The 25,337-nt window shown below is 40.2% G+C and overlaps 1 protein-coding gene and 1 long non-coding RNA gene across 3 annotated transcripts in view; both read left to right on the top strand.

Moving 5' to 3' along the window:
• Positions 1-10,397, top strand: part of LOC103146364 (uncharacterized) — a 183,242-nt gene extending 172,845 nt beyond the window's left edge. The window contains exons 5-6 of the long non-coding RNA XR_477122.2: positions 4,838-4,912; positions 10,286-10,397. This is a non-coding gene — a long non-coding RNA (uncharacterized LOC103146364). The remainder of the gene's footprint in view (positions 1-4,837; positions 4,913-10,285) is intronic.
• Positions 10,398-13,982: 3,585 nt separating this feature from the next.
• LOC103146363 (receptor-type tyrosine-protein phosphatase delta-like) overlaps positions 13,983-25,337 on the top strand; it is a 187,199-nt gene continuing 175,844 nt past the window's right edge. For both annotated transcript variants that reach the window (XR_001663642.1, XM_007564247.2), the window contains exons 1-2: positions 13,983-14,082; positions 19,455-19,568. The gene's annotated coding sequence lies outside the window, so the exon portion shown is untranslated. The remainder of the gene's footprint in view (positions 14,083-19,454; positions 19,569-25,337) is intronic.

The raw sequence follows: 25,337 nt of genomic DNA, 5'->3' as shown, positions 1-25,337 counted from the left end.
TTTTACTTTACCTAATTCTTCCGCCTTCATCTTAATGCCTTAAAGTCTCCTCTTCTGTTTTCTCAGCCTCCATAGCTTTACCACTTCCTTTTTGTTTTTTTTCTGCTCCCCACTGTGTGTCTTCCGTACACTACCTCACCCAACCCCGGTCTTTGCCCTGACGGCATGCTTATCCTGTTTGTGTTGATGACATGTTTGAATGATTAACATTATATGCACGGCGAGCAGATTATGATGGCATTTGGGGAGGAGCAGTTTCTGCATGATGGGAAGTTTTCAGCCCGACGGAAAACACGACTGATAAGTAGGATTTAGTAGAAGAAGCGGAAAGGTGGAGTACAGAGATCTCATCTGCGCTCAACTTTTTATCAGCCCCAGTACTAATACGTATGTAATCCTTAGGATTTTTTTTTTTTTTTTGCTTTTAAAGGAAAACATACAATTGACTGTTAATGGGAGGGTACACTGCCTCGAAAAAGTAAAATACATTTAAGGTTGTATATCTGAGACAAAATTTCTAACTATTATTATTTATATAACATAGTAGGGATGCAATAGCCAGTTTTTTTTTTTTTTTTATACTAAACTCCACATAAACACAACACATTTTGATTCAGATATATAGCTCGATGCCCAATGAGCACATTTTATTATTTTTACCCTACTTACCTAAGTACACGCATTCTGCTAACGTCAGCCTGACTACACGTCGAAAACATCCGAACTTGCTTCCCCCTACAGTGGATCTTTTCCCATAACGAGCCTGAGTACACACATGATGTAGCAGCACGTAAGTAATTCTGCGGATAGACGGGGGCTGAATTGGTGCACAGGCACAGAAGAGGAGAACGTGAAAGGCAGATCGTTTTCCAAATGCTCATTTTTAGCCGCCGTGTTTTGGGCACGGTGCAGCCGAGCTGACGCGCTGAAACACAGAGTTTTGACACAATGGTGTCATCGTCGAGGACTGTGATGTTCAGCTCACACAAGCAAAAGCGCCGCACCTGCTGGCAACACACGAGCGCAGACAGAAAAGCGTCATCAAAAGCTGCGTTGCAATTAGTGTCTTTGGGAGATGTCGCGGATCTTTATGACTCATTTGCCTTACATTGTTTCGTTAAGGAGACGTGTGGCATATGGTATCCGCTAAGAAAGGCTGCCGCAATCTGGAAACCGCAACGGCGGTGTCAATTTTTTTAGAAGGGTAATAATAACATGAAAGTTTCTTATCTTTGTACTTGGTGTTGGAGTATTAATTTCATCAGATAATTTGGAATGATCTAGGTTAAATGTGTAAAAAGCTACAGTTCCTAAACCACAACTAATTACGAGTAGATTGTTGGCATATTTCAGTTTATTGTGCTGTTGTTACATGATGTGACTTTACATACTAATTTGATCCATAATGGTCCAGAAAACTCCTACGAAAGTAAGGTCAGATACCAAAAGTCTTTGTGTGTCTCAGTTGGTAGAGCACATGCAACGTGCTGAAGCTGTTCTCCTCAACACAGTTGTCCTGGGTTCAATTCCCGGTCTCGGGCCGTTTGCTGTACGTCTTTCCCATTTTCTTTCTTCCCCATTTCCTCTCCATGCACTGTTAAATAAACCCCCCTAGAGCCAAAAAAATATATAAAAGAAAAATAAAAGTTTTGGCTAAAGAAAGTGGCTGTTCGGAGTGCTGTATTCAAGCATATTAGTGGAAGGTTGAATGGAAGGATATATGAAGTAGAAAAAGTTGCACAAGCAGTAATTTATTCACATGATGTGAACTGCAGCTGAACTCATTGCTTTTAAGAGCCAGCACACATCTATCTATAACATGAGCCAAACTGCTGCTTAAATGAACAACAAATATCGCCAGAAGTATCATACCTAGGATTAGAACAAAAAGGAGATGTTTAAGGAGATGTTGATTTAATTTTCCATCAAGTTTTGGCACCTGCCTTCACTGCCAAAGGTACCAAAAGCTTGTTGAATGACCATAGTAATGCTGTGCCTGATTAGCCAGCAAACTATCCTGAGAATCTGTGGTGTATTAATTGTCAGGAACAAGATAAGACACTAGAACCAACAAACCAAATGACCTGAAATACAAGATTTCAGAAGGAATTAATTTTTGGGGTTTCATTATCTTTAAGCCATATGCATAAAGATTCCGATATGTAAAAGCTTAAAATATTCACTTTGTGTAATGAATCTATATGAGTTTTACTTTATGAAATACATGATGAAAAATATTGAACTTTTTTCTATTTTTGTTATTGCTTTTTTAAATTTAGCTACTTCTAGTTAGAAATTCCTCTTGACAGTGCAAAATCCTCGTGATGGATGCTGTGTGCATCCATCACGACAAGCAATCGTGTTCTCTAAACTGATCTGGATAAGGATGTAAATGCTAACTTTATTGTACTAAAGTGTACCTTAGCATTCTGCAAGCTAGCATGTTAGCATGACAGTGATAACGTCACAATAGCTAGCATTTCAAGGGTAACATTATAATAACTAGATTAGCATTAGCCTCCTCAATCTAAAGAATATGATGTGTAGTATAAAACCGTAACATTAAAATAGTAACAGACTGTGTCAGATTTCCATCGCAACATATATTTCCAACGTTGCCAGTGACAGAGTGAGAAACATGCGTTGGATTTGTTAAACGTGGATGTAATTTCGAGAGAGGTGATAAGTGTTCAGATGGTATGTGGACCAAAACTGTTCAGAGATATTTTGTGTGTTATTCAAAGGCGTGTGAGATGACGCAATCCGTAAAGGGGTAACAGGTCAGTTTCACGTTGACAGATGTTACCTCGGATTTACGTGTTTACTCCGGTGTATCCTGACTGTTTACGTGACAGACACTTGACACGTGATTATGTAGCCCCACTGTGTCGAAGTAGCGTTGCAGAATGCAAAAACACTCAGTTCTAATAAAGTGAGTAAATGAATGGGTGAACCATCTTGTGCAACATGATGTTACGAGCATTTCTGGGTAAAATTTCCACAATGTGCTCCTGCATTAAGCACTAAGCCAGCTGCAGTCGAACAGCTGCGCATTTAGTTTTGTAGAAAGAAGCTTCGTCAGTGTCGGTGTGCGGTGAATTACCACTTGTTTATTACTACGTTAGATCTTTTTAAACATTCAGGTGTGGCACTGGAGAAAAAAAAAAAAAAAAAAAAGCAAATAAGGCTTAAATTTTATCCAACTGCTCCCACTTGGCACCCATTTAAGAGGTCGTGTGTAGACAGGTAATATCTTCACCTCCATCTCAACATTCTGGTGGTTTTACGAGTTGAGCCGCTGTCTCTGTTGGTTACTGTTCAGCGGAAGGTCATAAATGGGCGATTTATGTCTGAAGTGCAGCCAGGAATGCTGATGGTACTGTCAGAGAGCAGAGATACTGTCTGGTCTGACTCATATTTAATGGAATCTGTAACGTCCACAACTCCATGTCCTAACTCATGCACTTCACGCTGTGTGCTCACACACAGAGAGGGAGTTAACATCCTCCAGCTGAGCGGCGGATATTATATAGAACGGCCTAATATGACGGATAAAGATAAGGCTGTAAATTGGCTCCCTTGTAGCACTAAAAGCAGTTTTTGCACTTTCAGCGCCTTGCATCACTTTCCAAATCTAATTTAAGCGCGGAGTCGACTGCCGGCGCCAAAATTAATCGTCATAGCAAGAGCGAAGAACACTTCATTAGCTCCCAGCGTTCCAGTGCAGTCTGCAAAGTATTACCTAAATGAAATGCACGAAATTAAATGCATGAACACAATCTGACAATGTGATAACTATAACGGAGTTCATTAACGCAACAACAGCTAATACAATGCTGCATCGATTAGCACCTACTCTCCCCCTCTGCGTCTGGTATCTGGACTTCCACAAACCGCCATTGTTAAGATATGGGCATTTTAATTGCTGTAGACAGGGGTCCATTAGCATAGCTTCTTGGGTGGCTGTGGCCATGTTTCTCTAAATCATTAAGCTAATTATACGAGCTAATTAATCAGTATGCTTGGAACGAGGTGCAAGAGCGGGGCCGCTCTTTGTTGGCTTGCATAATGAAAGGAGACCACTTTTAGATGGGGGGGAAAGGGAGGGAGCAGAGCAGAACTTTGATCTGCAAAGTAAACATATGATTTTTTTTCTTTTTTTCTTTTTTGCATGTCAAGCACTCGAGCAGCGAAGAGATAAACTTGAAAAGTAAGAAGGAATGTTCTGAAGGAAAAAAAAAAAAGAAAACGCCTTATTGATGCAGAATATTGGAGATGGTCAGGAGGGGAGGTGTCTGACATCCAATTATTGGTGTCATTTTCATGCAAGATAACGCACAGACTGGGGAAATGTCAATCACCGGTGCTGCTGTGACATTCTGGAATGCGCTTTACTTCTCTCATCTCGGTTAGTTCGACGCCGGACTGCAAATGGCGTAGACGGTCACGGGCTGTACGCAGTTTTGACGAGGTTTTGTGCACAGTTTACCACTTTCTCAAAAAGCTAAGGTTGTTCTTTAAAGCGAGCCGTCACTGTCAAAAATTAATACGTGCATGAAAAATCATCCCACCAACCTTTCTTTTTGTTTAGGATGAAGGTTATGTCGGCACTCGTTGCAGGAGCCCATTTTTAGCTGCTCTTATTATGCACAGTGGGGAAAATCAGTTTGTGAAATGTGCTTACACACTTTAAAAGAATGTGCTGATAACAAAGCTGTGTGTGTGTGTGTGTGGTTTTCAATTCATGTTTATCCCCACTGTTGTTGTTTTGTTGTATAAAACATTACGATACACTAGCGCATAATAAATCCTCTCCTCTTTGTCTTTTTGCTTCCAGGGAAATTCTGAGGAGTTCTGTTCTGTCTTCGCTCTTTGTCTGAGGCAGCAGTCGCAACCGTTTGTTCCAAACAGGGTAAGATCTACGTTTTATAATCCTGAAAGAAAAAAAGAAAAAAAAAATTAAAGATCATCAAGATTTGTTTGGGTTTTTTTTTGTTGTTTTTTTTTCCATTTCGTTTTTTCCCGCCAAACTTCTTCCAGTGCAACAACAGGCAAGAGCTAGTGCTGAAAAACATTGCTATTGTGGGCTTACGGAAACTAGCAACTAGCAATAAATTAATAAATTAGCTTGCAACGAATTAAATGTTTGAAATTCACACATCTACTCGCAAAAGAAGTCCTACAGATTACACACTTTGTGTAGAAAGTTTCTGTTCGCTATGATTCTCTGCTGAAACTGACACTGTGACACAGGAAAGAGCAATTGCTTCCTAGAAGTGACCTTTTTGGTAATGCATTGATACGTTTGTTCTGATCAAAACAGTTCTATGCTTTTTTTTTTTTTTCTAAATATCATCTGCTCCGGCACAAATCCCCGTTTACAGTGGAATCACTTTAGTTGGGGGGAGCAGGATAGGGTAACCTCTATCGATGTATTTCTTCTTCTAAACAAATATTTTTCTCTGAGTTCAAATATCAATGTGCCAAACAATATGAAAAGGAAAAGGGTAAACAAGTGAAGCCAGAGAAATCAAATGAGGGGTCAGACAACTAAATGGTGTTAGTATGGATTCATGCACAGAAAGCACGCATGTCTGGACATGATCTATTGCTTAGTCGCAGTAAATTGGTTTGCCTTTTGAGATTTGATTTCTTGCAATAATTCGCTTTGGTGAATAAAGTGAGTTTAATCTCTCCGTCTCAGTCAATAGTTCGGCATAACACCACAACTCGCAGTTTGTTCGGTCTTGGTTGCAGATTTTATTGTTTCGCCGACTGAAAACATCAGAACGGCGCGGATTAGCGGAGCCAAAGCATGCTAACGGTGCCCTCTGGAGTGCAGAAATCACTACTGCTGCCGGTGTCTTGTTTGTCACCGAGAAGAGGATGCGCCCACTCACACCTCTCCCAGCATTTTGCCTGAGGACTGACAGGTGCTGTCAGCACTTTGTGGCACCGTGTGAGCACGCATGCCAGCAAACACACACAGGGAGCTGATTCCCGAGGAAAATCGGCGGTGAGCTCACCCGATTCGTGACCCAGAAGTGCCTCACACTCACCCTCGTGTGTCAAAGTAATTGTACCATTTACCTTTCCGCTGCGGTGTCACACATAAAGTACCACTTAACTCTCCACTCATTAGTTCGCACAACCACAAAATGCCCCATATGCTCTCATAAATCAGCTCCTCTCAAAAAAAAAATGTCTCATTATCATCGGCTTAACAGCGGTCTGGTCGGGATCATTAAAAGTGCAGTTCGTGTCCTCTGGAAGTTGAGTGAAGTTACCCACTATCACAGTGGTGTTTTTCAGATCAGTGAGCAGCGCTGCGGTTTCCCCCCCCCCAGAGGATTTGCGGGTCCAGCTGTAATTGGAGCGTTTGTGTTGCTGTGAGTTACTGTTCCCTGGGTAGAGGCCAGCACGGAGCAGAACATTCTTGTACACATCCAAAGGATTTGCTGTGAACTTATCAAGTGCTCTTGCAGGGAAAGTAATGTGGAGATCGAATCATCGATGGACTGTTTCCGCTTTTTAAGACGAGGCTCTTACTTTAATTCTCCTTTTTACTCCCCCTGCCTTAAAATGTACAAAAGTCCTTGTTTTTTTTTGTTTCCACACAGGAGTTATTATGAGAAATGTTTGCAAGACGTGCAGCGCTGGGAACAAAAACTAATCCATGTCTTTTTTTTTTATCACACTTATTTAGATCAAAATATATAAGAAAAAAAGATAAACCTACAAATACAAAAGCAGTTTTCAATTGATTTCATTGTCATACAGAGACAAAACTGTCCAAATTGACCCAGAAGCCGTTTTTAAAGAAAGTAATGTGTTTTGGGTCCAGTTTCATTTGCCACACCCAGGCCTGATAACTTCCAATCAAGAATACAAATAACTAGAGCTTGCATGGCAACATAAAGTAGACTAAAAGATGAAAAAGTAGCACATGCACTAATCTAAGGAAGCATAAGGAAGGAGAGCCCAGGAAACCACCTAAAGTACTGCAGACTGCAGTATTATGTTAAGTCGACTTTTTTGAGCTTTACATCATGTTACGTTGCATCATAAAACATACCTGGAGTGCCCATTTTTGAGAAATCATTTAACGACGCAGTGCAGTCACTCAGCTGTGCAAAACCCCTGGTTGGACCTTAGCGCTGCCTTCGAGGTGCAGCTCCTCCTCAGAGCTGCTGTTTCCGCCTCGCAGAGCATTCCTTCCCCCAGCGCCGCCTCGATTCAGCTCCACCAGCCAGCAGCACTTAGCAAACACCTGCTGGAAATGCACATCTGCTGAGCTCGTTGGTACAAGCTACTTCTTAGTGCAGCCCTGGTAAAAGTGTTGTTAAAGGGCTAATAGAGGAGAAATGTTGCGATGACTTCCTGAAGGGAGAGTTTCAGAAAGAGTCGGAGATTTTAAAGAGACAGAGGCCCAAATTCAAGGTGTTAAATATCAGACAAATTTCTTCCGAGTCATATTTGATATATGGGTAACACTTTATTTGAAGGGGTGTGCATAAGACTGACATGACACTGCCATAAACATGACATAACACCTGTCATGAACATAAACATAAATGAAGTGTCATTCAGTAAATAATGACACTTTTAATGCAAAGTTGCTCTAAAAGTTGCATTGAAAGTCCATTAAAAATGCCAACTTTGCATTAAATTATCATAATTTACAAAATCATGCAAGTCAAGAAGTCATTATTTACTGAATGGCACTTCATGGCAACTGTCATAAACATTCATAAAGACTTCTTTATGTTCATGACAGGTGTTATGTCATACTTTTGACAATGCCATGTCAGTCTTATGCACACCCCTTCAAATAAAGTGTTACCGATATATGTAACATTTTCATGACAAGTGAAGGTTAACGCAGTTTCTTGATTGTGCTACAAAATGACACAATGTGCCAGAAAAACACATAACACTGCCCCTTTAAAGTCAGTGTTCTTCTTTCAAACACATTAAGAAACTGAGCAAAAATGGGATCCAGGGAGATTGAAAGGGAAAAAGTCCACTGATCAACATTTCCAGAAAACGTTTTAATTGATACCAGGTATTCTGGGAAAATATTTTGTGACCTGGAGAAACAAAAGTGCAACATTTTAGAAGGTGTTGGTCTTGTTATATCTGCAGAAAAACTTGGTTTCTTAGGATTTCCGGAAAAAAGTCCATCAACGTGGTGTTGGTGTGACGACCTCAAGATGGCGGGCTGCTTCAGTTTCTGGACAGCCTGCTGTAGCTGATGACTGTAATGGTTGTCTTTCAGAAAATCCTGACGGAGAACAAATCTAACTCCGTGAGTTGTCCTTAAACAGAGTTTTTGTGCTTAAAACCTCTCCACTGTGACACAGAATTAAAACAGCTGCAAGAGTAGGTTAAAATTATTTCAAAAACCTATTTCCAGTTCAAACAGTCACCAAGAGTGGTACGACTCATTAGGGGTGAAAAATATAACTTTGGTCAGGTTGGTTTGGATGGCTTCTTCCATTAATACATAAAATTGTATTTTTGCATTGATTCAGATTAACCTTGTCTGATATAATAATTTGTTTGATTACATGAAACCTTTAACTGTGACATAAAAAAAGCAAACTCAAACTCTCTTCCATAGCCTTCAGCTGTGCTCATTTTGAAGAATTGATTGATGATAAAGTGATTTAAAGTAAATATGACAGGAAAAATATAACTTTGGTGGAAAGGCAAGAAAAGAAAAAAAAACCCTCAAAGTGCAGTCAAGTGAGTTTGACTAACTTTATAAAGCATAAAGTGAATGACAGAGGTAGACTCGTCAGAGAAGTTCAGTCTGTTGGGAGTGGCATTTGAATGGTCTCTTGGAAAAGCATCGAGGCGTTAAATTTAAATTGACTGAGCAGCTTCTTTGCACAGACTTGAAAACACTTTGTAAGTGATGTTTTTAGTGCATTTTTACTTTGAATGCGCATCCGTCTACCTGTCACATGCACTTGTGCTATAAAAAGACCCCTGAATTTAGACCCGTAGCAGGTCAGTTTAGGGGGGGAAAAAAAATAAAAAATGGAAATTATACCTCATAACCCTATGGAGAAAAGCCTATGACTGCTATTAAAACGACGACTGTCATGAAAAGACACATTGAAATCATGTATCGTACTGATCTAAATGTCTTTGCTCTAGTGAAGGCATCAATGAAGTCATGAATTAGCTTATAGTAGCATCCAAACTTCTATGGGGTGTGACCTGACTGACCACTGGTCCATCCCGCCCCCTTGTAAGGTTAGAGAACCTGATATAATTGTGTCTCCACACTTCTTAGATTTGATGTATTGCTTCGTGGCGGGCGTTGTGTCCGTTTGAGAATGTGTATGCACAACCAGGCCTGTGTTGTGGGGCAGCCGGCTGGGATGATTTATTATACGCCTTGGAGGGATTTTTGCTTTTCATGAGGCCACGAGTGACATGTCAGCCAAGCATGGTACACAGTTATTTTTATTTATTTATTTTTTTTGGGAGGGTGTGTAGGGGGGCTTCTGGCAATGGGGAAGCACGCCAAAACAGCGAAAACAAGTTCCACCTTCCTACAACTATCAACATACAGCTACGTATGAAAATAAAACCCCCATCCAAAAAAACTGCAATCCACTTTAATTCTGTAATTTGTACACTTCTGTTTTGCAGCAAAAAAAACATCTAAATATATAAAATTAACTTCAGTCTCGAGTAAATCAACATCAATTACTATACAAAACGATAAAATATATATATATATACTATTTACTTTCCCCCCCATACAATAGAGAGAGTTTCAGTAGATTTTTTTGAATTCCAGTTTGCATGAAGCTATTTATCTCTCTAAGTTCAGTCCATCACTTCGAACCCATTGACTTGGCTGCTCACCCTCATGTGGAGACACTGAAGAAGAGCAGCTCTCTTTGGAGAGGTGGGGGGGGCGAAGGGAAGAGACCTCCAATAAATCCTGGGCTCAGGCTTGAAAGAAAAGAGAGTACTGAGCAAGTGAGTACGTTTTTGTAGAAGATAAAAACCAAACGTAGTACATGGCGTTGGTGGCAGCACTACATGCAGCAGTCGCTTTTGATCAAGAGAAACGCAATTAAAACTCTCCAACACTGGAGCCATATTCTAACTCCACTGAGCAGGCAGCGGCAAATGCTAGGTTTAAAGAGGAGTTGCTTCTGATGGAATTCCACAAACTCACGCAACATGTTTTAGGAACTTCTCCAAACAAAGGTGTATATGAAGCCAGGACTGATCACGCCGGCTTGTCCTTCTCTCCTAGGTGGGGGTGAAGGGGGTTTTAGCTGCACCGGTGTGTCGGCGAGGTCGGCCTGTGGCAGCAGGGGCGGCATGGTGGCACCTGCATGAGCCCGACGGAGAAGCCTCGAATCTCTCGGTGAGTTTGTGTTCTTCCAAATAAACGAAACCAGAACGTCATCAGGACAACTGACTGCAGCACTGGTTTAAAATAAAATGTTAAAACGAAAGCATCGTTATGTATTTGAAGACGACACTTTAGATGGACGTTCTAAAATCAACCATTGCTTGTTGGATGACGAAGAAGCTTTTGATTAAATTACATAATTCTTCCCCAACCGATTTCACTCATCAGCGAGAGGCCAGTAATCTGACGAACAAGATTATTGCAAATCATAATTTGCAGCTACATATTTGTAATATATTTAGTGATTTTCATTCAGTGTTTTAATGGTAATATGGTAAACTTAAAATCACAATCATAACGCTTGCTAGATTGTAATTGGGTCTAGAAAGGGTATTATTGGCAGAGAGTGAATAAAAACGGAGTTACATTTATCAACCAAAGGAAAAAAGATATTTNGAGTGCTGTATTCAAGCATATTAGTGGAAGGTTGAATGGAAGGATATATGAAGTAGAAAAAGTTGCACAAGCAGTAATTTATTCACATGATGTGAACTGCAGCTGAACTCATTGCTTTTAAGAGCCAGCACACATCTATCTATAACATGAGCCAAACTGCTGCTTAAATGAACAACAAATATCGCCAGAAGTATCATACCTAGGATTAGAACAAAAAGGAGATGTTTAAGGAGATGTTGATTTAATTTTCCATCAAGTTTTGGCACCTGCCTTCACTGCCAAAGGTACCAAAAGCTTGTTGAATGACCATAGTAATGCTGTGCCTGATTAGCCAGCAAACTATCCTGAGAATCTGTGGTGTATTAATTGTCAGGAACAAGATAAGACACTAGAACCAACAAACCAAATGACCTGAAATACAAGATTTCAGAAGGAATTAATTTTTGGGGTTTCATTATCTTTAAGCCATATGCATAAAGATTCCGATATGTAAAAGCTTAAAATATTCACTTTGTGTAATGAATCTATATGAGTTTTACTTTATGAAATACATGATGAAAAATATTGAACTTTTTTCTATTTTTGTTATTGCTTTTTTAAATTTAGCTACTTCTAGTTAGAAATTCCTCTTGACAGTGCAAAATCCTCGTGATGGATGCTGTGTGCATCCATCACGACAAGCAATCGTGTTCTCTAAACTGATCTGGATAAGGATGTAAATGCTAACTTTATTGTACTAAAGTGTACCTTAGCATTCTGCAAGCTAGCATGTTAGCATGACAGTGATAACGTCACAACAGCTAGCATTTCAAGATTAACATTACAATAACTAGATTAGCATTAGCCTCCTCAATCTAAAGAATATGATGTGTAGTATAAAACCGTAACATTAAAATAGTAACAGACTGTGTCAGATTTCCATCGCAACATATATTTCTAACGTTGCCAGTGACAGAGTGAGAAACATGCGTTGGATTTGTTAAACGTGGATGTAATTTCGAGAGAGGTGATAAGTGTTCAGATGGTATGTGGACCAAAACTGTTCAGAGATATTTTGTGTGTTATTCAAAGGCGTGTGAGATGACGCAATCCGTAAAGGGGTAACAGGTCAGTTTCACGTTGACAGATGTTACCTCGGATTTACGTGTTTACTCCGGTGTATCCTGACTGTTTACGTGACAGACACTTGACACGTGATTATGTAGCCCCACTGTGTCGAAGTAGCGTTGCAGAATGCAAAAACACTCAGTTCTAATAAAGTGAGTAAATGAATGGGTGAACCATCTTGTGCAACATGATGTTACGAGCATTTCTGGGTAAAATTTCCACAATGTGCTCCTGCATTAAGCACTAAGCCAGCTGCAGTCGAACAGCTGCGCATTTAGTTTTGTAGAAAGAAGCTTCGTCAGTGTCGGTGTGCGGTGAATTACCACTTGTTTATTACTACGTTAGATCTTTTTAAACATTCAGGTGTGGCACTGGAGAAAAAAAAAAAAAAAAAAAAGCAAATAAGGCTTAAATTTTATCCAACTGCTCCCACTTGGCACCCATTTAAGAGGTCGTGTGTAGACAGGTAATATCTTCACCTCCATCTCAACATTCTGGTGGTTTTACGAGTTGAGCCGCTGTCTCTGTTGGTTACTGTTCAGCGGAAGGTCATAAATGGGCGATTTATGTCTGAAGTGCAGCCAGGAATGCTGATGGTACTGTCAGAGAGCAGAGATACTGTCTGGTCTGACTCATATTTAATGGAATCTGTAACGTCCACAACTCCATGTCCTAACTCATGCACTTCACGCTGTGTGCTCACACACAGAGAGGGAGTTAACATCCTCCAGCTGAGCGGCGGATATTATATAGAACGGCCTAATATGACGGATAAAGATAAGGCTGTAAATTGGCTCCCTTGTAGCACTAAAAGCAGTTTTTGCACTTTCAGCGCCTTGCATCACTTTCCAAATCTAATTTAAGCGCGGAGTCGACTGCCGGCGCCAAAATTAATCGTCATAGCAAGAGCGAAGAACACTTCATTAGCTCCCAGCGTTCCAGTGCAGTCTGCAAAGTATTACCTAAATGAAATGCACGAAATTAAATGCATGAACACAATCTGACAATGTGATAACTATAACGGAGTTCATTAACGCAACAACAGCTAATACAATGCTGCATCGATTAGCACCTACTCTCCCCCTCTGCGTCTGGTATCTGGACTTCCACAAACCGCCATTGTTAAGATATGGGCATTTTAATTGCTGTAGACAGGGGTCCATTAGCATAGCTTCTTGGGTGGCTGTGGCCATGTTTCTCTAAATCATTAAGCTAATTATACGAGCTAATTAATCAGTATGCTTGGAACGAGGTGCAAGAGCGGGGCCGCTCTTTGTTGGCTTGCATAATGAAAGGAGACCACTTTTAGATGGGGGGGAAAGGGAGGGAGCAGAGCAGAACTTTGATCTGCAAAGTAAACATATGATTTTTTTTCTTTTTTTCTTTTTTGCATGTCAAGCACTCGAGCAGCGAAGAGATAAACTTGAAAAGTAAGAAGGAATGTTCTGAAGGAAAAAAAAAAAAGAAAACGCCTTATTGATGCAGAATATTGGAGATGGTCAGGAGGGGAGGTGTCTGACATCCAATTATTGGTGTCATTTTCATGCAAGATAACGCACAGACTGGGGAAATGTCAATCACCGGTGCTGCTGTGACATTCTGGAATGCGCTTTACTTCTCTCATCTCGGTTAGTTCGACGCCGGACTGCAAATGGCGTAGACGGTCACGGGCTGTACGCAGTTTTGACGAGGTTTTGTGCACAGTTTACCACTTTCTCAAAAAGCTAAGGTTGTTCTTTAAAGCGAGCCGTCACTGTCAAAAATTAATACGTGCATGAAAAATCATCCCACCAACCTTTCTTTTTGTTTAGGATGAAGGTTATGTCGGCACTCGTTGCAGGAGCCCATTTTTAGCTGCTCTTATTATGCACAGTGGGGAAAATCAGTTTGTGAAATGTGCTTACACACTTTAAAAGAATGTGCTGATAACAAAGCTGTGTGTGTGTGTGTGTGGTTTTCAATTCATGTTTATCCCCACTGTTGTTGTTTTGTTGTATAAAACATTACGATACACTAGCGCATAATAAATCCTCTCCTCTTTGTCTTTTTGCTTCCAGGGAAATTCTGAGGAGTTCTGTTCTGTCTTCGCTCTTTGTCTGAGGCAGCAGTCGCAACCGTTTGTTCCAAACAGGGTAAGATCTACGTTTTATAATCCTGAAAGAAAAAAAGAAAAAAAAAATTAAAGATCATCAAGATTTGTTTGGGTTTTTTTTTGTTGTTTTTTTTTCCATTTCGTTTTTTCCCGCCAAACTTCTTCCAGTGCAACAACAGGCAAGAGCTAGTGCTGAAAAACATTGCTATTGTGGGCTTACGGAAACTAGCAACTAGCAATAAATTAATAAATTAGCTTGCAACGAATTAAATGTTTGAAATTCACACATCTACTCGCAAAAGAAGTCCTACAGATTACACACTTTGTGTAGAAAGTTTCTGTTCGCTATGATTCTCTGCTGAAACTGACACTGTGACACAGGAAAGAGCAATTGCTTCCTAGAAGTGACCTTTTTGGTAATGCATTGATACGTTTGTTCTGATCAAAACAGTTCTATGCTTTTTTTTTTTTTTCTAAATATCATCTGCTCCGGCACAAATCCCCGTTTACAGTGGAATCACTTTAGTTGGGGGGAGCAGGATAGGGTAACCTCTATCGATGTATTTCTTCTTCTAAACAAATATTTTTCTCTGAGTTCAAATATCAATGTGCCAAACAATATGAAAAGGAAAAGGGTAAACAAGTGAAGCCAGAGAAATCAAATGAGGGGTCAGACAACTAAATGGTGTTAGTATGGATTCATGCACAGAAAGCACGCATGTCTGGACATGATCTATTGCTTAGTCGCAGTAAATTGGTTTGCCTTTTGAGATTTGATTTCTTGCAATAATTCGCTTTGGTGAATAAAGTGAGTTTAATCTCTCCGTCTCAGTCAATAGTTCGGCATAACACCACAACTCGCAGTTTGTTCGGTCTTGGTTGCAGATTTTATTGTTTCGCCGACTGAAAACATCAGAACGGCGCGGATTAGCGGAGCCAAAGCATGCTAACGGTGCCCTCTGGAGTGCAGAAATCACTACTGCTGCCGGTGTCTTGTTTGTCACCGAGAAGAGGATGCGCCCACTCACACCTCTCCCAGCATTTTGCCTGAGGACTGACAGGTGCTGTCAGCACTTTGTGGCACCGTGTGAGCACGCATGCCAGCAAACACACACAGGGAGCTGATTCCCGAGGAAAATCGGCGGTGAGCTCACCCGATTCGTGACCCAGAAGTGCCTCACACTCACCCTCGTGTGTCAAAGTAATTGTACCATTTACCTTTCCGCTGCGGTGTCACACATAAAGTACCACTTAACTCTCCACTCATTAGTTCGCACAACCACAAAATGCCCCATATGCTCTCATAAATCAGCTCCTCTCAAAAAAAAAATGTCTCATTATCATCGGCTTAACAGCGGTCTGGTCGGGATCATTAAAAGTGCAGTTCGTGTCCTCTGGAAGTTGAGTGAAGTTACCCACTATCACAGTGGTGTTTTTCAGATCAGTGAGCAGCGCTGCGGTTTCCCCCCCCCCAGAGGATTTGCGGGTCCAGCTGTAATTGGAGCGTTTGTGTTGCTGTGAGTTACTGTTCCCTGGGTAGAGGCCAGCACGGAGCAGAACATTCTTGTACACATCCAAAGGATTTGCTGTGAACTTATCAAGTGCTCTTGCAGGGAAAGTAATGTGGAGATCGAATCATCGATGGACTGTTTCCGCTTTTTAAGACGAGGCTCTTACTTTAATTCTCCTTTTTACTCCCCCTGCCTTAAAATGTACAAAAGTCCTTGTTTTTTTTTGTTTCCACACAGGAGTTATTATGAGAAATGTTTGCAAGACGTGCAGCGCTGGGAACAAAAACTAATCCATGTCTTTTTTTTTTATCACACTTATTTAGATCAAAATATATAAGAAAAAAAGATAAACCTACAAATACAAAAGCAGTTTTCAATTGATTTCATTGTCATACAGAGACAAAACTGTCCAAATTGACCCAGAAGCCGTTTTTAAAGAAAGTAATGTGTTTTGGGTCCAGTTTCATTTGCCACACCCAGGCCTGATAACTTCCAATCAAGAATACAAATAACTAGAGCTTGCATGGCAACATAAAGTAGACTAAAAGATGAAAAAGTAGCACATGCACTAATCTAAGGAAGCATAAGGAAGGAGAGCCCAGGAAACCACCTAAAGTACTGCAGACTGCAGTATTATGTTAAGTCGACTTTTTTGAGCTTTACATCATGTTACGTTGCATCATAAAACATACCTGGAGTGCCCATTTTTGAGAAATCATTTAACGACGCAGTGCAGTCACTCAGCTGTGCAAAACCCCTGGTTGGACCTTAGCGCTGCCTTCGAGGTGCAGCTCCTCCTCAGAGCTGCTGTTTCCGCCTCGCAGAGCATTCCTTCCCCCAGCGCCGCCTCGATTCAGCTCCACCAGCCAGCAGCACTTAGCAAACACCTGCTGGAAATGCACATCTGCTGAGCTCGTTGGTACAAGCTACTTCTTAGTGCAGCCCTGGTAAAAGTGTTGTTAAAGGGCTAATAGAGGAGAAATGTTGCGATGACTTCCTGAAGGGAGAGTTTCAGAAAGAGTCGGAGATTTTAAAGAGACAGAGGCCCAAATTCAAGGTGTTAAATATCAGACAAATTTCTTCCGAGTCATATTTGATATATGGGTAACACTTTATTTGAAGGGGTGTGCATAAGACTGACATGACACTGCCATAAACATGACATAACACCTGTCATGAACATAAACATAAATGAAGTGTCATTCAGTAAATAATGACACTTTTAATGCAAAGTTGCTCTAAAAGTTGCATTGAAAGTCCATTAAAAATGCCAACTTTGCATTAAATTATCATAATTTACAAAATCATGCAAGTCAAGAAGTCATTATTTACTGAATGGCACTTCATGGCAACTGTCATAAACATTCATAAAGACTTCTTTATGTTCATGACAGGTGTTATGTCATACTTTTGACAATGCCATGTCAGTCTTATGCACACCCCTTCAAATAAAGTGTTACCGATATATGTAACATTTTCATGACAAGTGAAGGTTAACGCAGTTTCTTGATTGTGCTACAAAATGACACAATGTGCCAGAAAAACACATAACACTGCCCCTTTAAAGTCAGTGTTCTTCTTTCAAACACATTAAGAAACTGAGCAAAAATGGGATCCAGGGAGATTGAAAGGGAAAAAGTCCACTGATCAACATTTCCAGAAAACGTTTTAATTGATACCAGGTATTCTGGGAAAATATTTTGTGACCTGGAGAAACAAAAGTGCAACATTTTAGAAGGTGTTGGTCTTGTTATATCTGCAGAAAAACTTGGTTTCTTAGGATTTCCGGAAAAAAGTCCATCAACGTGGTGTTGGTGTGACGACCTCAAGATGGCGGGCTGCTTCAGTTTCTGGACAGCCTGCTGTAGCTGATGACTGTAATGGTTGTCTTTCAGAAAATCCTGACGGAGAACAAATCTAACTCCGTGAGTTGTCCTTAAACAGAGTTTTTGTGCTTAAAACCTCTCCACTGTGACACAGAATTAAAACAGCTGCAAGAGTAGGTTAAAATTATTTCAAAAACCTATTTCCAGTTCAAACAGTCACCAAGAGTGGTACGACTCATTAGGGGTGAAAAATATAACTTTGGTCAGGTTGGTTTGGATGGCTTCTTCCATTAATACATAAAATTGTATTTTTGCATTGATTCAGATTAACCTTGTCTGATATAATAATTTGTTTGATTACATGAAACCTTTAACTGTGACATAAAAAAAGCAAACTCAAACTCTCTTCCATAGCCTTCAGCTGTGCTCATTTTGAAGAATTGATTGATGATAAAGTGATTTAAAGTAAATATGACAGGAAAAATATAACTTTGGTGGAAAGGCAAGAAAAGAAAAAAAAACCCTCAAAGTGCAGTCAAGTGAGTTTGACTAACTTTATAAAGCATAAAGTGAATGACAGAGGTAGACTCGTCAGAGAAGTTCAGTCTGTTGGGAGTGGCATTTGAATGGTCTCTTGGAAAAGCATCGAGGCGTTAAATTTAAATTGACTGAGCAGCTTCTTTGCACAGACTTGAAAACACTTTGTAAGTGATGTTTTTAGTGCATTTTTACTTTGAATGCGCATCCGTCTACCTGTCACATGCACTTGTGCTATAAAAAGACCCCTGAATTTAGACCCGTAGCAGGTCAGTTTAGGGGGGGAAAAAAAATAAAAAATGGAAATTATACCTCATAACCCTATGGAGAAAAGCCTATGACTGCTATTAAAACGACGACTGTCATGAAAAGACACATTGAAATCATGTATCGTACTGATCTAAATGTCTTTGCTCTAGTGAAGGCATCAATGAAGTCATGAATTAGCTTATAGTAGCATCCAAACTTCTATGGGGTGTGACCTGACTGACCACTGGTCCATCCCGCCCCCTTGTAAGGTTAGAGAACCTGATATAATTGTGTCTCCACACTTCTTAGATTTGATGTATTGCTTCGTGGCGGGCGTTGTGTCCGTTTGAGAATGTGTATGCACAACCAGGCCTGTGTTGTGGGGCAGCCGGCTGGGATGATTTATTATACGCCTTGGAGGGATTTTTGCTTTCATGAGGTCACGAGTGACATGTCAGCCAAGCATGGTACACAGTTATTTTTATTTATTTATTTTTTTTGGGAGGGTGTGTAGGGGGGCTTCTGGCAATGGGGAAGCACGCCAAAACAGCGAAAACAAGTTCCACCTTCCTACAACTATCAACATACAGCTACGTATGAAAATAAAACCCCCATCCAAAAAAACTGCAATCCACTTTAATTCTGTAATTTGTACACTTCTGTTTTGCAGCAAAAAAAACATCTAAATATATAAAATTAACTTCAGTCTCGAGTAAATCAACATCAATTACTATACAAAACGATAAAATATATATATATATACTATTTACTTTCCCCCCCATACAATAGAGAGAGTTTCAGTAGATTTTTTTGAATTCCAGTTTGCATGAAGCTATTTATCTCTCTAAGTTCAGTCCATCACTTCGAACCCATTGACTTGGCTGCTCACCCTCATGTGGAGACACTCAAGAAGAGCAGCTCTCTTTGGAGAGGTGGGGGGGGCGAAGGGAAGAGACCTCCAATAAATCCTGGGCTCAGGCTTGAAAGAAAAGAGAGTACTGAGCAAGTGAGTACGTTTTTGTAGAAGATAAAAACCAAACGTAGTACATGGCGTTGGTGGCAGCACTACATGCAGCAGTCGCTTTTGATCAAGAGAAACGCAATTAAAACTCTCCAACACTGGAGCCATATTCTAACTCCACTGAGCAGGCAGCGGCAAATGCTAGGTTTAAAGAGGAGTTGCTTCTGATGGAATTCCACAAACTCACGCAACATGTTTTAGGAACTTCTCCAAACAAAGGTATATATGAAGCCAGGACTGATCACGCCGGCTTGTCCTTCTCTCCTAGGTGGGGGTGAAGGGGGTTTTAGCTGCACCGGTGTGTCGGCGAGGTCGGCCTGTGGCAGCAGGGGCGGCATGGTGGCACCTGCATGAGCCCGACGGAGAAGCCTCGAATCTCTCGGTGAGTTTGTGTTCTTTCAAATAAACGAAACCAGAACGTCATCAGGACAACTGACTGCAGCACTGGTTTAAAATAAAATGTTAAAACGAAAGCATCGTTATGTATTTGAAGACGACACTTTAGATGGACGTTCTAAAATCAACCATTGCTTGTTGGATGACGAAGAAGCTTTTGATTAAATTACATAATTCTTCCCCAACCGATTTCACTCATCAGCGAGAGGCCGGTAATCTGACGAACGAGATTATTGCAAATCATAATTTGCAGCTACATATTTGTAATATATTTAGTGATTTTCATTCAGTGTTTTAATGGCAATATGGTAAACTTAAAATCACAATCATAACGCTTGCTAGATTGTAATTGGGTCTAGAAAGGGTATTATTGGCAGAGAGTGAATAAAAACGGAGTTACATTTATCAACCAAAGGAAAAAAGATATTTGATGAGATAAAAAAATGTTCTTTATTTTTTTTTAATGATTGTGGTTCAGAGTGATTTTTCTACATCCTTAAGCTATATCCACAACAATCATTACGTATTTGAAGTTCAAAAATAGCAATCGTTGCTGGAAATATTACTGAACTTATGTTTATAAATATTGGAAGCAGGATCTGCTGTTATCAAAAGATCAGGATATATAACTGTAAAGATCAGCCAATCAGCATTTCCCCATGCTGGGCCCGTATGTGGCAACGCTATGAGAGCATCCACAAGCGAGGCTGGCATTAAGTCACAATGAGGAGGCAGGGCGGGCGAAGTGTCTTGGTCAAGTGAGATGGACGGTTCTGGCAGAATTCTGGGAAATATCAGAGTGTATTTTGGCCACCATCCCTCAGTGTCAAAACGTTCTACGAACAAGTTTCAACAAATAAATAACATTTAAACGAGCTTTTGATCCCGGGGATTTTTGAAAAGTAACCCAAGGGAGCACTAATGTGATCAGTTGCAACTTCCCTGTGTTATTTCCTCAAATTTAACCAAGGCACTGAACATTAATATGTGCTCAGAGGGAAGATACACCCTGACCTGAGCCCCGCGCGGTGATGTAGCTGAGGAAATACATTCAGCCTGGTCATAAATATTGCACTGTGAGTACACGGAGGGCTTTTGGGTCTATGAATTATTACGTAGTCCAATGGCTCTGCGCCAGCCACAGAGTGTATCTCGCTCGGCTTTCGCTCGGCAGTAAGCTGCGACTGGGGAATTGCGGTTATAGGCCCAGCACATATAACTGCCAATGATACCGGGAATCCATCACGGTCGTCCCACATGTTGTGGTGTGCGCTGCCACATGAGCAGACGCAGAAACGGTCCGAAAAACAAACAAAAACAATAAAAGCAAAGTAAGAAATGCTGCCCTTCCTCCGTATTTTCAGAGGATTGAAATTGATCTATTTTGTTCTACGTCAGTGCATCAAGTATGTGGAATTAGCCCACCTTTTGTGGGTCTCTCTACTAATTTGGTTTTCACATTGCGTGAGATAACTTTATGCTCTGTTGAGTTACAAGACTGACAGCTAAACGCGCCTGATTATACCAACACAATGAGAGCAAAGGGAGATCAAAATAAGCATCTAAATGGAGGAAAGAGGGACTTCTGCTCGACGCGCTACGTGTTCAGACTGAAAAAATAAAAATGCTCGGCAGGTTGGGCTCTTCTGGTGATTAGCAAAAAGAAAAAAAAAAGAAGCATAATCTCCAGACTGCTGACACATTTCTTTTGAACAGCGCCTGTCTGAAAAAGGCAGATATGGTTAAAAAAAAAAAAGAGAGGGAAAATGGATGAAATCTGTGTCAGGTCAGATAGCAGCCAGCAGCTCTCCGGAATAAGTCTCTGCTAAGCCACAAACACACAGGATTAGGAGCTGAAGTACTGGCCGCGAAAGGATGAAGAAAGAAAAAAAAAAAAGGGAGGACAATATTAAATGATTAGTGACAACTTAAGATAACCTTTAAATTACTTGGTTAAATACAGTCTACAGTGTGCGCTCTATGAATATGAAAGAGTGAAGTTGTTGAAGGGTGTGCGCTGGGTCTCATATTGAAGCGATTCCTGAAAAACGTAATTCTTTAAAATGTATCTCTAATGCAAAGAGGAAGCAGCTTGGTGAGCAGAGGAGCCAAGTAGTGGTGGAAGAGGATTTAAGTCTAAGTTAATGGTTGTTAGTAGCACACTTGTTTTATTATTATTATTATTAGTATTATTATTATTGATGTAATTATTTGGTCAAGTTTGTGTTCAAATGCATTGGATAAGGTTGTTTTTATATACTGGCGAAGACGTATATGCCCCGCGAAAATATTTATGCCCATTGAACTTCCACAGTTTGTCACATTACAGCCCTATACTTCAATTGGATTTCATACAACAAACCCACACAGAATAACACACACCTGTACTTGAACCATTGTTAGGGGAGTAGAAGAACTGCACTGAATAAAGCAGATCAAAAGAAGATCCATTTGTACTTTAACAAAGTCATGTCGGAGTAGGAAGTCAAATTGAATCAAAGTTAAACTTTTTTTTCTTTTACATAGCTTGTGACGCACATTGTGTGCCAGAAAGCTAATGTAACATGTCAAGTTAAAAATTACTCAAGTGGTTTGGAAATGTGCAAAAAAAACAACAACAAAAAAAAAAACAGGAGCTAATAATCTCTGAAATGTTCAACAAATTGCTTCAGTTCTGATTCGGAGAGAATCTGCGTTAAATAACCACAAGATGGCGCTACACTTCATCATTTCCGTTTGGAACAGCTTAACTCTTGGTGCGAACAGCTGGAGCATATTGACTGACATGGCATTAACACTGGCTTCCGTTCACTTTGCTCTGACAAGCTTTGCAAGGCAAACTTTAAACATATTTAGTCTCCATGAACTGATCATAGATCACAGAATAGGCACATCCTCATTCCTTTTCAAGTTCACTCATTTAATGTTAGACAAGACCTTACATTTCCCATTCAAACACAACAGTCGCTTGCATGTACTGCAAATGGGGGGTCATGATATAAAAGCTTAGACTGAAATTACAGTTGAAACCAGTAGATGGCAGTCTGTCTACACAGAATCATCCAAAAGATTTTTTTTTTTTTTTTGTCTTCTGACTTGGCCTTCCTTCCTCAGCAAAAGTTCCTGAGTGGCAGCATCTTTGCGGAGTATGATGTAAATTAACCCTGGAAAGAAACATTTATGCTGTAAGAAAGTACAAGAGAGCAGATGTGTGAAAAACATTTGAATAACAGCTGCATGCACACAAACTCTTCTGCCCCCCCCCTCCTTCCTTTCTTATTTTCCTCTTAGATCTCTCATGCTTCATCTCTCGCACTTTTTACAAAGCCAAATGGCATCACAACCCCACCATTCGTGCACGCATGCACACCTCCCCGCCATCTGTGAGTGCAGCGGCCCGTGTCCCTTGCACTGGGAGCATTCGGGGAGCACGAGAGTGAAAGAGAAAGTGTCTCCCGGCTCTCCGGTTGTCTCCCCCCCCCTCACCCCTCCCGTTGCGCCGTTGTCTGTCAAGCGGCCACGCGGCAACGTCGCCCTCGTCTTTCCCCCCGCCATCGTGTCACCTGCGCGCTCCACAGTCACGAGAGCGCAACTCGGCTTTGTTCATTAACTACACTCGCAAACACTGGAGCTCGGCGGGGGGCAGAACAAACAAGCGCCAACGGTTAATTTATTAAAAGTCTCAGTGCCACAGATGGCACAATTACAGCCTCTATTTCTTCACCAGGCAGACTTATTTAGCTGAAAACACAGGGCACAGAAAGTGGATATTATCTGTCAATATTACCTCTGCCTGAGATGTAGAGAAGCAAAGTGATTTTCTCTGCACGGGTCTTCATTGTATCTAACAGCACGAGTTTATTGTCTCTGTGAAAACAAAACACTTAAAGTCAGACACCGCAGTGCCTTCACCTAAAGGTGATTAAAATCAGCAGTGAAATTGGTGATGGTTATTATCTCAAGCTGGACAAAAATTTTCAGGGTTTAAAAAAAAAAAAAACAACAAAAAAAAAACATCTGCGCATTCAGCTTCTGCAGTTTTCTCCTCTTTTCTCAGCGTCCTCCTCCGTTTAGACGGCAAACAAGTGCAGTCATAAGAGCCGTTTTCAGCTGAAGTGATGAGAAACGGCAGCAATCAGCCAGGGGTCTGGAAGCTGCCTATGTTCATTCTTGTATGTGTTTGTGCTTATGTATTTGCAAAAAATCGACAATAAAAAAAAGGAAAAAGATTTCTTGAAACTATTACTTAACAGGTGAATGAATACGAGTTATTATGGAATGACTTGGGGGGTCAGGAAAGGAGCAGGTATTGCAACAATGTAAAGAAATGAAAGGATAATTGCAACAATTTTGTTCTGGCTTGAAAACTGAAAAAGGAAAAAAAAAATAATTGGAAGAATTTTCTATGTAGAGCCAACGTATTCTAATGCAACCAGGTCTTTTCCTGAGCCGTTAATCCTGTATTAATAACTGAATTTGTACAATGGCAGATGCATTCAGCTTTTTTTATTTTTTATTTTTTTTCCTCATAGGTGTATACAAAAACACAGCTATTACTGCAGACTGAATGAAGATAGCTTGAATGTCATAATGACTCAGCATGTTATGGAACCTTATTTTCTTGCGATGGTTCATTTCAGCTAATGTGTGGAAGTTTCTTAAAGGTTTAGGCTTTAGTATTAATATGCAGTCCATGCTGACGGTGAAAAGAAAGCAGGATTAACAAAATGGGGCCTCAATTATGGTTAAAAACATTATACATATTTATCAAACTGTACTTGTTTATAATACTTTGAGAATCAGATTTTTTTTTTCTTCTTTTTTTTCCCTTCCTTGAAATACAAAATAGTAGCAACAAGAACGCAGCGATACTTTCTAATAATTGTTCCATCACTGCTCCCACCCTTATCTTAGCTCTCTTGGTGATGCTGCTCTTTGAGTTGTCTAGCATCCTAGCATGATGACTCGAACACAATGTTAGTAGGATTAGTCCTACTGTGCTAGCGTTAGCTTTATGTTGCTAACATTAGTGTTACATGCTCAGTGCCTACCTGAATATTTTAACTGTAGTCTTATATGGCAGCAGTCCACCTAACATTTACGGTACCTACTACAAAACAACAATTACCCACGAAAAACCGTTAAGCGTCTCAGACCAAACAACAATTTCTTTTAATAGTAGCAAATGTTTACATAAAGAACATAAGTTAAACATCTGGGGAATTTCTGGTGCTTGAGCTAACATTCTTAGCGTTAGGATGCGGAGGTTAGCATAGCTTACTGATGTATGTATTGAAGCCTAACGCTAGCTTTAGTCTTGGTGTGCTAAAACTATTTAATTAACATCCTTTCTTTAGCCTCCATTTGCAGATGTTAATTTGCTCATAATATGCCAGTTTCATACCTAAAATGTTAGTCTTGGCATAATAATAATAATAATAATAATAATAGTAATACTATTAATTATTTATATGCTGAACTTACTTTTTGCATGATAAACACAGACTGAATGTCCCAACTTTATCCTTAACATCCTAATGTTTGCCTTAATATGTCACATCAGATTATCGTCTTCATTAATTGAAGTAATGTACTCAACATCTGAATAGCAGGCCTCATTAATGCCTGAGTCACTGTTCGAATGGCCAATTTGACAGTTTGACAAAGGATTGTGTTATCCCTTCTTATTAACTGGTTTGGAGAAAAATAAGCTTGGTTGCAAACAGTGTTGGGTTTAGCCCGTTGTGTAAAAAAA

Source organism: Poecilia formosa, unplaced genomic scaffold (assembly GCF_000485575.1).
Source record: "Poecilia formosa unplaced genomic scaffold, Poecilia_formosa-5.1.2 Scaffold157, whole genome shotgun sequence".
Classification (NCBI taxonomy): domain Eukaryota; kingdom Metazoa; phylum Chordata; class Actinopteri; order Cyprinodontiformes; family Poeciliidae; genus Poecilia; species Poecilia formosa.
The sequence above is the reverse complement of the archived record's forward strand: the minus strand, read 5'-3'. Positions and strand labels throughout refer to the sequence as shown.